The sequence below is a fragment of the Hemitrygon akajei genome, chromosome 2 (assembly GCF_048418815.1).
Source record: "Hemitrygon akajei chromosome 2, sHemAka1.3, whole genome shotgun sequence".
Taxonomy (NCBI): Eukaryota; Metazoa; Chordata; class Chondrichthyes; order Myliobatiformes; family Dasyatidae; genus Hemitrygon; species Hemitrygon akajei.
The window spans coordinates 130026012-130042487 of NC_133125.1; the positions used below are offsets into that span (position 1 = coordinate 130026012).

At 41.3% G+C, this 16476-nt stretch overlaps 1 protein-coding gene across 7 annotated transcripts in view; it reads right to left on the reverse strand.

Annotated features, from left to right (window-relative positions):
- Positions 1–16476, reverse strand: part of lmo7a (LIM domain 7a) — a 229427-nt gene that overhangs the window by 177276 nt on the left and 35675 nt on the right. The gene's annotated exons all lie outside the window — the stretch shown is intronic.

Sequence of the window (16476 nt, forward strand, 5' to 3'; positions counted from 1 at the left end):
TTCAACCCTAATGCAAAGTTTTACCACAGGAAAATGCCAGGACATGTTTCACACAGCAAAATTGATGATCTGCAAGTTTTATGCAAATTTCTTTCAATAAACATTGTTACTTGACTAACCTGCCCAGCAGCAGAGACTCCTTTTAAATACTAAAGCTTAGGTCAACATTTATTCAGTGAGCACTTTTCAATCAAACTTCCAGATTCAAACATCATGAAAAGGGTGGCATTCAGGGGTTCCTCATGGTTGTTATAGTCAGTGGGGTGGTAATAGAGAAACACCCACTATCTATTAAATGATTCCAATGGTGTGCACCTCAAATAGCCTCTGACAACCAAGTCCAGTTCCCAGTCTTGGTGTGGCTTAGCTACCGAGACCAGCGGAACTTTATCTAGTAAATGAGAAGGGGCAAAGGCACGTTACGGGCTCTTAAAACTAGTCACTTTGGGCAGATGGGGCTCAGCAGCCATGGTCAGCAGTTCTTCTACAAGGAAAATTCTGGTTTCAAACCTCTGCTGCCTTGCGGCTGTACCCACTCATGAAGAAGAGCTTTGGGAGTAAATCCCGAGAGAAAAATCCGGAGCTGGAGTCCCTAAGGCAGTCCTACATTGAGCTCAACATTGTCTAGAAAATCCAGTGATGCTGCAGTCTCTGCCGTTCCTCTAGGTTCATCAGGTGCATGGAGAGCGGACACTTGCTATACTGGCCACAGCTTGCTTTCCATACCGTGCTGCTTAGGCTTGCTCATCTGGAGAGTTAGGACACAACATCCATGATCAACTGATCGATGTAGGCATCAAAAGACCCATCAAGTCTACTCCATCATTCAATCATGGCTGTTTCTTTTTTCTCCCCCTCCTTGGAACCACCAAGAACCTATCTCCACCATAAATACACCCAACGACCTGGCCTTCACAGCTACCTGTGGTAACAAATTCCACAAATTCACCATCCTCTGGCAAAAGAAATTTCACTGCGTCTCTGTTTTAACTGGATGCCCCTCTATCCCGAGGCCATGCCCTCTTGTTCTAGACTCCCTACAATGGGAAATATCCTTTCCACATCTACTCCATCTAAGTCTTTCAACATTCGAAAGGCTTCAATGAGATCTGGACAGCCCTTTCATTCTCGGAATCATCTTTGTGAACCAGCTCTGGACCCTCTCCAATGCCAGCACATCTTTGCTTCAATGAGGAGCCCAAAACTGTTCATAGTACTCAAGATGAGGCCTCACCTGCACCTTATAAAGCCTTCTCCCCAGATCCCTTCATACCCTGACCAATCAAGATACCAAGCTCTGCCCTAAATATATAGTCAGACTTAGCCTCCACAGCTGCCTGTGGCAATGAATTCCACAGATTCACCACTCCCTGGCAACAGAAATTCCTCTTAATCTCCATTCTAAAAGGACACCCCTTCATTTTGAGGCCGTCCTCTGGTCTTAGACAACCCACCAAAGGAAACATCCTCTCCACATCCACTCCACCAAGGCCTTTCGCCATTGGATAGATTTCAATGAGGTCACTCCTCATTCTTCTGAATTGTAGTGAACACAGGCCCAGAGCCTTCAGACGCTTGAAATCATTTTCATGAACCTTTGAACCCTCTCCAATTTCAGCACAATCTTAAGATAAGCAGCCTAAATCTGCACACAATACTCCAAGTAAAACCTCACCAATGTTTCATAACGTCTCAACACTACACCCTTGCTCTTACATTCTAGTTTTCTTGAAGTAAATGCTTGCACTTGGCTACAAGGCCACAAATACCAAACATCCAAATCATTCACATGTGAAAAGTAGTCCCAACACCAACCCCTGCAATCTCCACAGCCTCTTGTGCTGCACCCTGTCAAAGGCTTACTGAGAATCCAAGTAGACACATCCACTGACTCTCCTTTGTCTACCCTGCCTGTTATTTCCTCAAAGAATTCCAACAGATTTGTCAGGCAAGATTCCCCCTTAAGGAAACCATGCTGGCTTTGGCCTATTTTATCATGTGTCTCCAAGTATCCCAGAACCTCATCCTCTATGAAGACCTCCAACATCTTCCCAAATCCTGATGTCAGGCTAATAATTTCCTTTCTTCTGTCTCCCTCCCTTCTTGAAGAGTGGAGTGACCTTTGCAATTTTCCAGTCCTCTGCAAGCTTTCCAAAGCCTAGTAACTCTTAAAATATTGAATCCATCTGGGTTGTGTTCAAGTTTTGTCAGAGGAGGAATCACCAACACAACTGGTCTGTTTCCCTCCTCACCTTCCCTTTATTCCATGATCCACTATCCTCTCCAATCAAATTCCATCTTCTTCAGCCCACTTGTCTCTTCTACCCATCATCTCCCTACTTCATACATCATTCCCACTCCCTCATATGAATCACCTCCACCCCTTCCCATTTTTTTTTTTGGATACACAGGTTCTTCCTTTACAGTCATAAGTAGGAGCTCAACCCAAAACATTGATGTTCATTTCCCGCCACAGATGCTGCCTGACCCGTTGAGTTCCTTCAGCATTTCACACGTCAGGCCAAAGGATCTCTGGTGTACTATTCAAAGCCAACCTGGGAATGATATCATTTATTAAATGTCCTACAGTTTAAAAGTAGGAAAATTCCTTTGTGAAGTCTCACACCATATTTCTGCAATTACAATCAAGAGATGGTAAAATAAGTCCAAATAAGAAATGATCTGGATTTAATTCTCAGGCATACCAGTCAATTAATCCCAGACAAGTAGCAATGATGAGTTATAATGAGTATTAAGTATACAAGAGGAAAAAAATCCTGACAAACTGCAATATCCAATGGCAGCCAATAATTGCTGAGACAGAAAGCAACAATGGTTGAGGTTGAAACCAGTCACCAAAAAGGGAGGAAGCGAAAAAAAGACACTCAATGTTACATCAACTTTTCACAGGTAAAGAATTTTAATTGCAAGTGGGACAAGCTACACAGTAATAAATTCCTACTCGTATTACTACATCCATAACTCTTCTGACAGAACTGTCATAAAGAAACAGTCACTGTGTGACACCCTCACTATTAACACGTCTCACTTTACCCCAAAGAGACAAGTTTTGATCTATTACAGAAGTTATCATGTTAAACATCAATATCAAATTCCCAAATAAGTCCTACGAGTTAAAATGTACCTTAAGACAACAATTCAGTGGGGCCCCCTTCACCATTAGAATAGAATTAATTCTGACACTCTATTCAGTTCTACTATTTATATATTAAAAAAAGGAAGGCTGACACAAGTACAGGAAAGGACTGCAGGTACATGGATTTCATGTCAGGCTGCAATTAATATCCGAGTCAGATGAATGTGTTCATAAGCCCCTCAAGAATCTTTGGAGAGAAAAGAAATACTAAAATGTTCCCAAGAACAAAAAGGATCGATTCAAAATACTTAAATCCTGCTCACCTACTCAAAAAAAGGTCATCTTCAAAAATGTGCTTTGTCACACGTACATTGACGCATGCAGTGTAATGTCACAGTCCAAAGATGCTTTAGGGACAACCTGCAATTGTCACCATAAAACACTGCCAAAATTCAAGTTTAATTGTCATTTAACCATACAAGAATACAGCCAAATGAGACAGCATTACTCTGGGGCCAAGGGGCAAAAGACAGCACCAACAATTTAGCATGCACACAACTCACTGACCCTAAACTTAATGTCCTTTGGGAATGTGGAAGAAAAAAAAATCAAAACATACAGAGGAAACGTCAATTACAGGAAGAATGTACACACTCTTTACAGACAGAGTTAGGTATTGAACCCGATCTGAAACCTATGCTCTCACCCGTTCCTACCCATTCTGTAAAGTTCCTACATTATTTCATTTTTAACAAGTGTCTTTTTCTAGCAATTTAATTTTTGTGAATGAGTTGAGGGCATGCACCAACTTTCACCTTCTGTGGCAGCCTCTCAGGAGCTTACGGGGCTGGTGATGGATGGAGCCAAACCAGCTGCCATTGCTATTCTATGAGAGCTGTCTCCAACTTGCACTGGGAAAGAGCGCACTTGACTGAACTAATTGAGACACGAGTCCAGCTCCCAACAGGAACAACACGCAGCTATGCTGTGGTACTGCACTGGTGACTGTTGATCATAAGCCACCAATGATCTGCTCCTTTGGGTCACAGCATGCACACAGAGAATTATATCTGGTTCCGACAAGAACCAAAGTAGAATCAGAATCAGGTTTATTATCTCTAACATACAGTATGTCACGAAGTTTGTTGTTTTGCAGCAATACACTGCAAGAACGATAAATGAGGAACAGCAAGTTGGCATTCAGACTCAAGTTCATGAATATTCTGTGCAGATAAACTTAATTACATGGGTCACTCTCCCACAAAGTATTTCCTTTTGCAAAAACTCCATTAGAAATGGTCCAGAAATTCACCAGCACTGGATCAAACAGGTGGTTAATTCCAACAGACACAGCTCACTGATTTGAATACACATTCTTCCCATCATCAACTGTAGTCCCAATGGCAGCAAGACCATCGGTGGTTATAGATGAGCAGAATAAAAACAGACCTTTGAAACTCCATTTACAAGCTGAGCAGTATGTAATGATAGGGAGTCATCTCTTTGATACTGAGCAAACCAGTCTGGATTCATCGCTTTCAACTAACAAGGTTCATGGCAATTAGGAAAATTCACAACTGGACAGTTCCAAAACTGGGTTTAAGCAAACTGTTGAGGATCTCAAGTTATGCTTAATCCTACTTTGACTAAAATTGACTACTGGTCTTAAGCATTAGAACACCAGTCTTTGAAGTACTTCACCGCAAAGTGCTTTTGGATGACCCAAAATCATGAATGTCACATCTCCCTCGCACTTTATTAGTGTGTGTGTTTTTTTTTAAAAAACAGCATCGTCACAGGCCCTTCCGGCCCAATGAGCCCACACTGCTGAATTATACCCATGTGACCAACTAACCTGTACATCTTTGGTACATGGCAGGAAACCCACAGGGCCACAGGAAGAACATACAAACTCTTTTTAGACAACTACGGGAAATGAACCCATATCACTAGTGCTGCAGTGCATTATGCTAACCGCTCCAACACTGTTCAGAACGATCTGGTGAATCCCCTCAATACAGTCTTTTTTCCCCCAGTCACACACATTACCATTTTCCACTACTGAATCAAACTCACACCTTTCTCTCCTGAGTCATGCCATATTGACGTGCCAAAACAATGCAGCTTACAAAACAATCCAAGTAGAAAACAGAAGATGGTCTGATGGCTGAAAATAATAGGCACAGAAGATATGAGGATGCATCACGCAAGTATCTAAACAACATGCATGCCACAGTGTGGCGGATAATTGGAGGAGATGGGAGGGTGAAGTGGTAGACGAGGAATTGTGGTGCATGTTTTAGTGTCTGGCCAGATGGAAGGCCAATAGCAAAAGGCAAAGAATGCCTTACCTGCACTGACTTCACACATTCCAGTCACATCGGAGGACTGCTGAACAAATGCAAAATCATTAAGGGTTAAGTGCTGTGTCAGAGTTTTTACAAAGGTCTGCACTTATTGGTCATTTAAACTAAGTTCTACACAGGAGCCACCAAGTCTGTTACAAGTTTCCAGTTTATCTCTTCTGCTGTCCACTCCCCACAACATTATTTTTTCTTCTGTACTTCGCGCATCCAGAGGACTGGAAGAGTTTGGAAACTTTAGCATCACAATTATTGCAGAATATAGAACTGGCTCAAAAAACACAAAGACAAGTTGGTTGAAAAGTAAATAAAATCAAATCTTTTCCAAAGATCTCTTGAAAACACAAGAAACTGTATTGAGCACACAAGTCCAATGGTCTAAATTCTACATCAAGTCTGCTGGGTTCAGTAGAGCAGCTGCATTAAACTATTTTGACTGACCAGCCCATGTGAAATTAGACTGTGTCAATTTATGAAAGGGCTCTGTCTGGGATTAAGGCTTGCAAAACGTCAAGATAGTGCCCCCTGCAGTTGAGACTACAATTCCTTCCACGTTCTGTTACCACACAGCGAACACCAGACAGAACAGCCTTTCTCAAATCAAAATGTGGCACGACTGATTGACGGAGAAAAGACTGCAGTGAATTGTACAAGTCCATTCAAATTAATTTAATAAGACAGGAAAGTGACCAATTAGACTGCAGAAGAGAAGAAACAAAACAGCGATTTAAAGAGAAAGCGAGGCAGCCAGCAGAGGGGACAAAAAAAACAAATATCAATTTCAAGTGGGCACAGTTAATCCACGGACACCATGGGAGAAGTCTCAACTGAGCCGCACATCGTGTCAATCTGCCACAATTGATGCAGCTTAATTTCAGGTATCAGACATCACAAAACCAAGCCTTTCGAAATTCCTCAACAAAAAGCGTTCTCACCCCCAATCCTACGCTCTACTAGAGCTGCTTTCCAATGCAGACATGTCATTCACGACATGACATGCGAACCCAATTCTGTTCATGCCCAATAACCACACAAGCTCTTGAAGCACTGAGAGAGAAATAAATGAAATGTGTTAGTTCTAGAAAAGATCAGGTGGCTGAGAACGGCAAAAAGTCGAAGCTGCAGCCTAAGGGGTGGCACGGAGACATTTTGGTTAGCACAAGGCTTCACAGTACACGTAAGGAGTTTGTACATTCTCCCTGTGACTCCGGCTTCCTTCAACATTCCAAAGACGTACTGGCTGGTAGGTTGATGGGTCACTGTTAACTGTCCTGTGATTGGGTTCGAGTTAAATCAGGGGATTGCTGAACAGTGCAGCTTAACGGGCTATTCAACACTGTATCTCAATAAATAAGTAGATTGTAGAGCTACCAGCCAGTCCACCACCTCACAGTAATTAGCCATCTACCAATGAGATGAATACATTGAGGAATTATGCCTCAAAGAAACTGATGGGTGATATACCGCACAGTAGAATAGTTCTGTAGTTTGTATCTAGTCCTGGCAGCACATAAAACAAAATTAGATAGTCCTAGTCACACAGCAATACAGTGATCAATCATGGAAATAGGTCCAAAAACCCACTGATTCCATGCTGACCAGTAAACACCTATTTGGCTGATCCCAGGTTTATTTCTACATTCCCAACAATTCCTCTCCATCTACGACTCATTTACACACTGAAGCCAACCTGGATGTGACTGGGATGTGAGAGAAGGAGGAATGTTGTGGTCACAGGAGAACATGTGAACTCTACGCAGATCGCGCTGGAGGTTGGGTTTGAACCAGGATTGCTGGAGCTGTGGGGTAGCAGAACTATTTGCTGCCTCGCAGGGCCATCCACTGCCCCATGGCACCTGTTTAAGCAGATAAAACTCTGCACTCTCAGCAAAAGCAACACACACTGAACGTGTTCTGCTTTGACCAAGGCCCTCCCCAAAAATGTTATCATTTCTCATCAGATGCTGCTTGAACAGCAGAACCCTGACAGCACATCCTCCTTCAAACACACCAGTTAGCATGGAAACAGAAAGAGCAGATATTGACTGCAGACTGCAGCACACATCTACGTTCTAATACAACGCCTTCCCCCAGAGGCAAGATGGCTGAACGCAGTGAAACTCTCCCTTTCAAGTTAGTAGATTGCAGGCACAACTCCCTGTCACGATACTTCTGGACAAAGAGCAAGGCAGCTGTGCGGTACTGAAGTTCTAGACGGTAAAAACAGTCACCTTCTAAATGGTGGTCACAGTTCCCCATTATAATCAATGCAAAAGGTCCCACTATTTTATTTTGAAGTTCTTGTGGATAATCCAACATTTGCTGACTTAAGTTTTCCCCTTAATACCACTGAGGGAATGCATTCCTCGTGAATACTGCTTATCTGATGCTACAGTATATGCCTGCAATGCTGCTACAAGTAATACTTCCGCTACACCTGTGCATACTTGTGTATATGACAAAGTGGTTAGCGTGACGCTATTACGACTTAGCAAGTTGTCAGAATTCGGAATTGAATTCCAGCACGCTCTGTTAAGAGTTTGTAAGCGCTTCCTGTGACCGTGTGGGATTCCTCCAGGTGTTCCAGTTTCCTCCCACATCCCAAAGACGTACTGGTTAATAGGTTAACTGGTCAGTGTAAATCATCCTGTGATTGGGCTAGTGTTGAACAGGTGGGTTGCTGTGCATTGTAGCTCACTGGGTCTGAAGGGCCTATTCCGTACGCGCTCTCTCTCTCTCTCTCTCTCTCTCTCTCTCAATAAACACACTCAACTTCTGACTTGGAGGGGGGGGGAAACTTTCGGCTATCATTACAAAGTCTTTTTTTGTGCTTAGCATGTGATGGCTGATAACTGCATTTTCCAGGTTATAATATCACAGAAGTATTTTATTAAGATACAGACAGACCTGAAAGCAAACTGAATTGTCCTATACAAAATATTTTCTCCATCTTTTGAACAGTCTTGTATCAAATCCCAATGACTTGGATGAGACACTAAAATCAACTTAACCACAGATTTTTCTAAGCTGTGTGGAGTGAATGGTTCACTTACAGAGGAATCACATTCAAATACATGCAAGTCACTGAATACTGGGAAAAGTCCTGGTGAACATTCCCTCACCCACCCCTCCCCCGATAGCACCAAGATATCGTCCAATGCAAAAGTCCTGGATACCCAAGACTCTTGCATATTACTGCAGTAATTTTATGTATTGCACTGTACAGCTACCAAGAAAAATTTCAAAGATTCAAAGCACATTAAAAATGAATCTATAAATTATACACCTTGAGTTTGTCTGCCTACAGCAGCCACAAAGCAATAAACCCAAATAACCCAATTTTAAAAAAAGACCAAACACCCTGTGCAGAGCAAGAAAACACACACCATGCTAACAACAGAAACAAGCCAACAGCATTCCAAACCAACACTGAGCAGCTGGAGAAGGCCCAAGCCTCGATCCCCAGTTCATCACACCAGAGCAGCAGAAACACACAGCAATCCGGACCAGTTCACAGCCACAGTGCAGCGAAGAAAGGAATAATCACAGTAGGGCGAGTGAAATCGGCCCTACCCTTGCCACCGTACCCAACACTCAGGCTTCCAGATTATCTTCACTGACACTTAAATTTTCCAAGCACAGGTAGTGGTATGCTCCAGGACCCAGATCCAGGCACAGCAACACACTTGGGCTGCCCAGCCAGAAGCTGTTATCAATCTCAAAGCAGCGTGGCTCTTGGAGCAATCCAACCTCGTACCCAGATTAGGTAGATGGGCATCAGAACTCTTCCTTGTCGACTCTCCTCCAAATCACTCACTTCATCCACAACAGCGATGCAAACTCAGTTTGTGACCCCAGTAACACACTGCACCCCTCAATGCCCCAGCACGGCTCAACTCTGCACTAGACTTGCTTCTGCCTGCGGCGATAGTTCACCACAATTTGCTTCAGAAAAGTTATTAAGTAATGTCTTTAGTCAAATCTCTTGCCTTACAATCTACCAGTAAGCTGTCACACATCTTCGGTAGGAACATCTTATCATGGAATCTGGAATATCCAGGCTATAAACGAGTGATATTAAACCTGATTCTGATACAAGTCTCTATTGTGGACCGTGAGTGGAAAGAGAGCAGGGAAAGGGGCATCATGGTTGGGGAGAAAGGGAAGGGATAGTGGAAAGAGCAGAGAGCACCAGAAGAACTCTGACGATCAATAAACCAGTTATCTGGAATCAAATGACCTTGCCTGGTGTCTCAGGGCTGGGTGTGTCTGCACCTGCACCAGCCCCACCTCCCTGGCCCAGTACTCCTCTGCCACCTGTCCCCCACCCCTCCGGCAGCACTTCTCCCTCGCCATTCCCAACATCTTTTGCTCCCGCCAGTTTTACAAACGTGCTTTGCGTTTCACGTTGACAAATATAGTACTATGCAAAAATCTTATGCGCCCAGATATAGATATCTAAGACTTTCACACAGTACTGCATCCTTGGGCCAGTTCTAGATCTGCAATACATTCTGCATTAGCTTCTATTCCTCCATTGTAAAATAAGTCCGCTCAAGAGTTTTACAACAAAGATGAACTCAGTCTTTCACCATACTTCAAAGTGGCCCTTGCACTTTGTCTATCTACACTGCACCCTCTCTCCAAATGTAACACTATATTTGGCATTCTAATTTTGCTTTCCTTTTCTACTTTAATGTACTTGTGTTTGAACAATCTAATGGCATACAAACAAAAGCTTTTCACTACATCCAAATACGTTTCATTAACAAGTCAATTCCTGTTTCTGAACTTTATTAATGCATTAAAAGACAGGTAAAAATCAGCATAGATCCAGAACTGCTGCAAGGTTCATTTTGGGATTCAAGTTTTGGCAATGCAATCATTACCAATCAGGCTTTGAGAATTTCACTGGAATTTATTTCCAACTTGGATGACTTATGAATACTTAAAAATGCTAATTGGAGCATAACTGAAGTATCTGATCTAAATCTCCAAGCTATACAAAAGCATGGATAACACACATCTCTCACAAATCAGCATCTATTTCTCTTCAAAAAGGAAACGTTCCTTCTTGACCCAAATAATAAATTCTCCTTATCCTCATCAGTCATTCATAAAGAATTTACAATTTGTTTTGAACACATCCTATCCCAGGTCTTTCCTAGCCAAATGCAAGGTCACTTAAAAACATAAAAGTTCATAGCATAAAAAAGCCATTAAAAGTACTCATTCAAAAGACATTAAATTGGTTCAATCAGACGAATGCTTTCTTTACAAATGGCAGAGAAGGATAGTTTTGACAGTTGAAGACTTCCCAAATCAAAGAAGTTTAACTGTACTTATTGGATCTAGGCACATCTGGATATACATGTTGATCCAGAAATAACAATCATTTGTAAGGTTATTTCATAAATAACTTCTGCATTTTCTGTAGCACTAAGTGTACACAATCTTGAAGCAAGGAAGTTGTAATATATTTTGGAATAAAAAGCTATTTTAGGCACGTTTCCAAATACAGATCTTCAAGGGCAAAAGCTCCTAGGCATATAAAACTTCTTCCAGTTTGTTTGCTAAACAGTGAGCGATATACAAAAGGTCTATAGCAAAGAGAACAAAGTCATAGTGAGGGGTTGCTCCACCAGCCTATGAACTATCATGAAATATTAAAAATGAGAAAGTCAATCTAGGATGAACATATTCACATGACAACTTGGTCAATGAGGAAATGCTTCATCCAAGTTGGACACTCAATAGACATGGGCAATGGAACCTTCATAGCACCTGCACATTTTTTGACAGACTGCAAGCTCTTGTAATGATATTTAGCCCAAGACAAGCTGTGTGAATGCACAGCTTTTCCTTTTGACTTTACAATGTTGCTACATCTCAGTTTTGAAGATTTTCTTTTTCAGTACTTACGGCTATGAGTATATCTTCATTGTATGGACAGAATTTTTCTTTTAAATTGTGCAGCATCTTTTACAAAAACTTTAAAAAATCTTCAATGATGATTGCACACAAAAGGCTATTTTGTATCCTGTTCACTTACTCTCCTCATCCCTATTCAGCTGAGTGATGCACATAGCTGATATAGTACAAAGATTTTGGCTAGTACCAACTCGAGCTAAAGATCCTGTCAGGAAATGGACTCAGCTCATGAAGTGCACTTTAATGTTGCCATATGACCACTATGCAGTTAAAACCTATTGAATAGTGAAAGGCCTTGATAGAGTAGATCTGGACAGGACATTTCCTCTGGTGGGAGAGTCCAGGGCCAGAGGACAGAGCCTCAGAATACAGGGGTGTCCTTTTAGAAAACAGATGAGGAGGAATTTATTTAGCCAGAGAGTGGTGTATCTGTGGAATTCATTACCACAGGCAGCTGTGGAGGCCATTTCTTTACATATATTTAAGGCAGTGATTGATAGATTCTTGAATGGCCAGGGCTTGAAGGGATACAGGGAAAAGACAGGAGATTGGGACTGAGGGGAAATTTGGATCAGCTATGATAAAATGGTGGAGTAGACTATGTGCCAAATGACCCAATTCTGCTCTTATGTCTTATAGTCTTAAACAGTGTTGCCCACTTTATAACCATATAACAATTACAGCACAGAAACAGGCCATCTCAGCCCTTCTAGTCTGTGCCGATGCTTACTCTCAACCTAGTCCCACTGGCCCGCACTCAGCCCATAACCCTCCACTCCTTTCCTGTCCATATACCCATCCAATTTTTAAAAAATAATATTGAACCTGCCTCTACCACTTCTACTGGAAGCTCGTTCCACACAGCTACCACTCTGAGTAAAGAAGTTCCCCTTCGTGTTATCCCTAAATTTTTGCCCTCTAACTCTCAACTCATGTCCTCTTGTTCGAATCTCCACTACTCTCAATGGAAAAAGCCTATCCATGTCAACTCTATCTACCCCCTCATAATTTTAAATACCTCTATCAAATCCCTCCTCAACCATCTACACTCCAAAGAATAAACACCTAACTTGTTCAACCTTTCCCTGTAATTTAGGTACTGAAACCCAGGTGACATTCTAGTAAATCTTCTCTGTACTCTCTCTATTTTGTTGATATCTTTCCTATAATTCAGTGACCAGAATTAAGTATTAACCAATCATTTATTTGCTACCACTACCGCTTCATCTTGTTCTAATTCATCTAACTTAACCGCCACCTGGTTCTTCAATACATATGGGAAAGACCGTGGCTTGCAAATACATTTACATATTTTGTTGTGGATATTGTTATTGTAACCTGCAATAATTTTAGATATCCTGAAGCATACTTTCCATATGGCATGTCAAAGTATCATTGTCAAGTATTTGCACTTAATATTGCTTTTCTAGCACAACTTCAGAATCACCATCATGCTGTTGTTAATAGTCAGCTAATCCTATTTTGCTGGCTATTATAATGCACTGAATAGCCGACTTGTAATCTTCAATCAACCCAAGTATGCCTTCACCTGAAAACTTTCAAAAAGTCATAACCATTTTTATTACTCATATCAAAATTGGTTTATACCTATCTGTTATTAAGCAAGAAGTTGCTTTACACACAGTGCATTGTACAGGGTACTGTAATTAACAGGTGCCTCTGTAAGGCCAGGGCCTCTGCAGGCAGCACATTTTCAGCCCACTGCTGTCTCCTGAGATGACCATGATTTTCCTCCAGTCTGAAGTCAGAATTTTTTAAAATATTGGAAATGCCTTTGGAACAGCAGAGGTGTTGGATTTTCCAGTCTGCTTTCAATATATGAAGACTAGGAATTCTTGGCATTAGTCCACTTCCATTGGTAATTTAATTAAGATTACCTTTCAGAACATTCATGTTGTAATGTCTCCAGTTAAGTTCCCAAATCTGGTATAATGACAGTATTAACACTATGGTTCAGAAATTTATGTCCTTGAGAGTGGGTTTGGAACTCAGTATGCCCTTTGTTAGTGGTGCTTGTCTGGCTCAAGTTAGAAATACATCCTTGGCCATTAGTTAAATCTACTGCTGTCTTGATGCACAGACCACTTAATCTATACTTTTGTCTTGAAGCCATTCAGCTCTTCCCCATGGTTATTGCTGGAATAAATGTTCCACCAGCCCAATTACTCATTCTTTTCACCAATTTCAATACCATGTGGACTTCCTCCGTGGCTTCTTGCTGTACTAAACAAATGGTTTAGATTCACTGCCTTAACTTTAAACTTCCAAATAACCTCAAAATGCCTTTCGTTCTCAATGGTCCAAGCATTTTTCTATTTTAAAATTGGCTACAGGTGGTAGATAGCTTCCATCTGTTGCAGATAGTCATCCCAGGCTCACTGAGTTTCAGATTCTGTCTCAACACCCCAGCCTCTTCTATCACTAGGTGGCTACAAATGGCCATCATAGTTGCAAATGGATTAAATTCAACAGCGTTCCTCAGTGTCAATTCCATCTATTGCACACAAAATCAATTCTGACACTCAGCAGGCTTAATGTCTTCAAATGAAGTTGCTCATCAGTTATAATGACACACAAGCATGAAACAGACTACACATTCTAACCAAGCACCAATATTGCCTTCCAACGTAATCGGTCCTTTGTCGACATTTTCTGACTTCCCATTACGTACTACTAAATATTCTACACAACTCTACAAGATTTTTTATCAATTCATTAAATAGAAAACCTTTTGATTTCCATGGTAATAATAAAAAACATTCTAAAGCACTATAACAGATCAGAAAGCATTAGTTGGTGGAAGATGCTTCATGTGTGGAATCACTTCCTGCAGACATTCTCATAATGACCATTAATTTCCATGGCTGCTGGCTAAAATCTCATTGAAATGTTCACATACCCAAACATACAGTATATACCAAGTAGTCCAATGCAACCAACTGAAGTCTGAGCAGTCATCTAGTCCTCGTCCTACCCAGATCAAAGCATAATGATTGCATTCTGAAGCATACCAACTTCTGTCCTTTTCCTATGTGTGCTTAATGACACATCCACTGACTCAAAAACTACACCTTACTCAAGCCAGTTCCCAAATTACTGGAAGTCGAGAGCTTTAAGCCAGACAAAGGACTTCTGATCTTCTCTACCACTGTGTTTAGCAACAGTGCTTAAACTCCAGGAGTGTCACTGTGCTCACCAGCCAAGTCCACTTGCCAAGGATTCTAATTTTTGGCTTCACACAAGGCTTTTGCATTCTTTACATTCCTCATTCTCTCTGTGGATACTGTTGGGAGTAACGATGAAGCAAAGAGCTACTTATTCTGTTCCCCACACTGCAGGGATGCACATACCTTGCAGCAATATATTAGTGAACTGCTTTCGACAAGTTCTATAATCTTGTTTAATTACTTCACTTTGATATGCACAGATGGTAAACTATTTAAACTAGCTCCGCTTTAAGTATTATTACCTTTTATTATTCAGAGATACAGCAAGGTAAATATTCTAAAGCAGAAGTTTTATTTCAAGGAATGTTATCCAGTGAGCTGGATTACAGCCGACCTGCAGTTGGTGAAACAAAAGTCGGATCAGAAGCCAGTGGGGGGGGAGAAATCACTTCAGGAATATTTCCCATAAATAATTAATCATTTTGTCTGGCAACACAGACTCAATGGGCTGAATGGCCTCTTCCTAGTCCAGCTTTCATAGCATTCCCATCAATCCCATTCTTCCACTTCCTTCCTGTAAACCCAGCAACTCCACCCAGATTCTCCTGACAACCAGGGGTAATCACAGTGGTCATTTAACCCATTGGGATTTGGGAAGAAACTGGAGCATTCAGAGATGCACGTGGAGCCTCAGTTACAATATGCCCACCAACAGTAACAGATCAAGATCAAACCCAGGTCACTGGAACACTGCAGCCACAGCCTTTCACTGCTACACCTCAATGCCAAAATCTATCACTGTTTGCGCCAAAGCAGCAACTCTGCCCGATTGAGAATACAAGAAAGGAAGCCAATTGATGTCAGGCCAACTAAACCACTTTTAAAACAGCAAATTCAGCAACATGCCAAATTGGAATTTAACCAACAGCCTGGTCAATAATAAACAAATATTAAAAAGCTGCCCTTACGAGATTAAAACACACAAAATGCTGGAAGTGGCCACAGGCCAGGCAATTTCTATGGAAGCAGAAATGGAGTTAACACTTCAGGTCACAGAATTTTAAAGCCACAGAATTGTTAAAGGCAATAAAGACTGAACGAGGATACACTGTACACAATTCACAGGAGTTCTTGCCTATATCCTTGTGCAGAACAGGAACGAGAGAAGGCAGTTTAAGTCTCACAAGTCCCATTGTTTCTTTAAACTTATAACTTTATACGTTTCTCCACCAACACCTCACCTTTTAAAAGCACAGGTTAATAAAGAAAAAAAGTCACCATGGCATAATAGGCTGATTATCAATTGCCTGTGGAGAGAATGCCAAATATAAAATTGAAAATTTAACCAGGAGGCCATAATAAAACATCGTAAAAAGTAATCTTAATTAAGTTAACAAAAGGGAGCAAACTAAAGCCAAGAATTCATCTACTCCATGTACCAGGGAGTAGACTGGAAAATCTGACACCTCTGCTGTTTAAAAGGGTGACGGCAATTCTTAAAAATACATTCTGACTTCAGTAAGGAGGAAAATCACAGTCAGCTCAGGAGACGCTAGCAGGCTGACCATCTACCTCCTACACAGATCCAGACCTTAAAGAGGCACCTGTTAATCACAGTACCCTGAACAGCATGCAGTATGTCAAGGAAATCCTTGCTTAATGACAAACAGAATACAAGCACATTTGGGTATGAATAATAAAGTGGTTGTAGCATTTTTAAGTGGCTTTCAGACTGGGTTTTAATTTGGATTCCAGAAACCTGGGATTAGCGCAAATTTCTATATTTGTTATTTTTTACTTGATTCTATAATGCTCAAGTTACACAGCTCACAGTTTCAAGCTGTTAAATGCAAAACAAAATACAGAAGTCCAGATTTTCCATTACTAAGCATTTTAA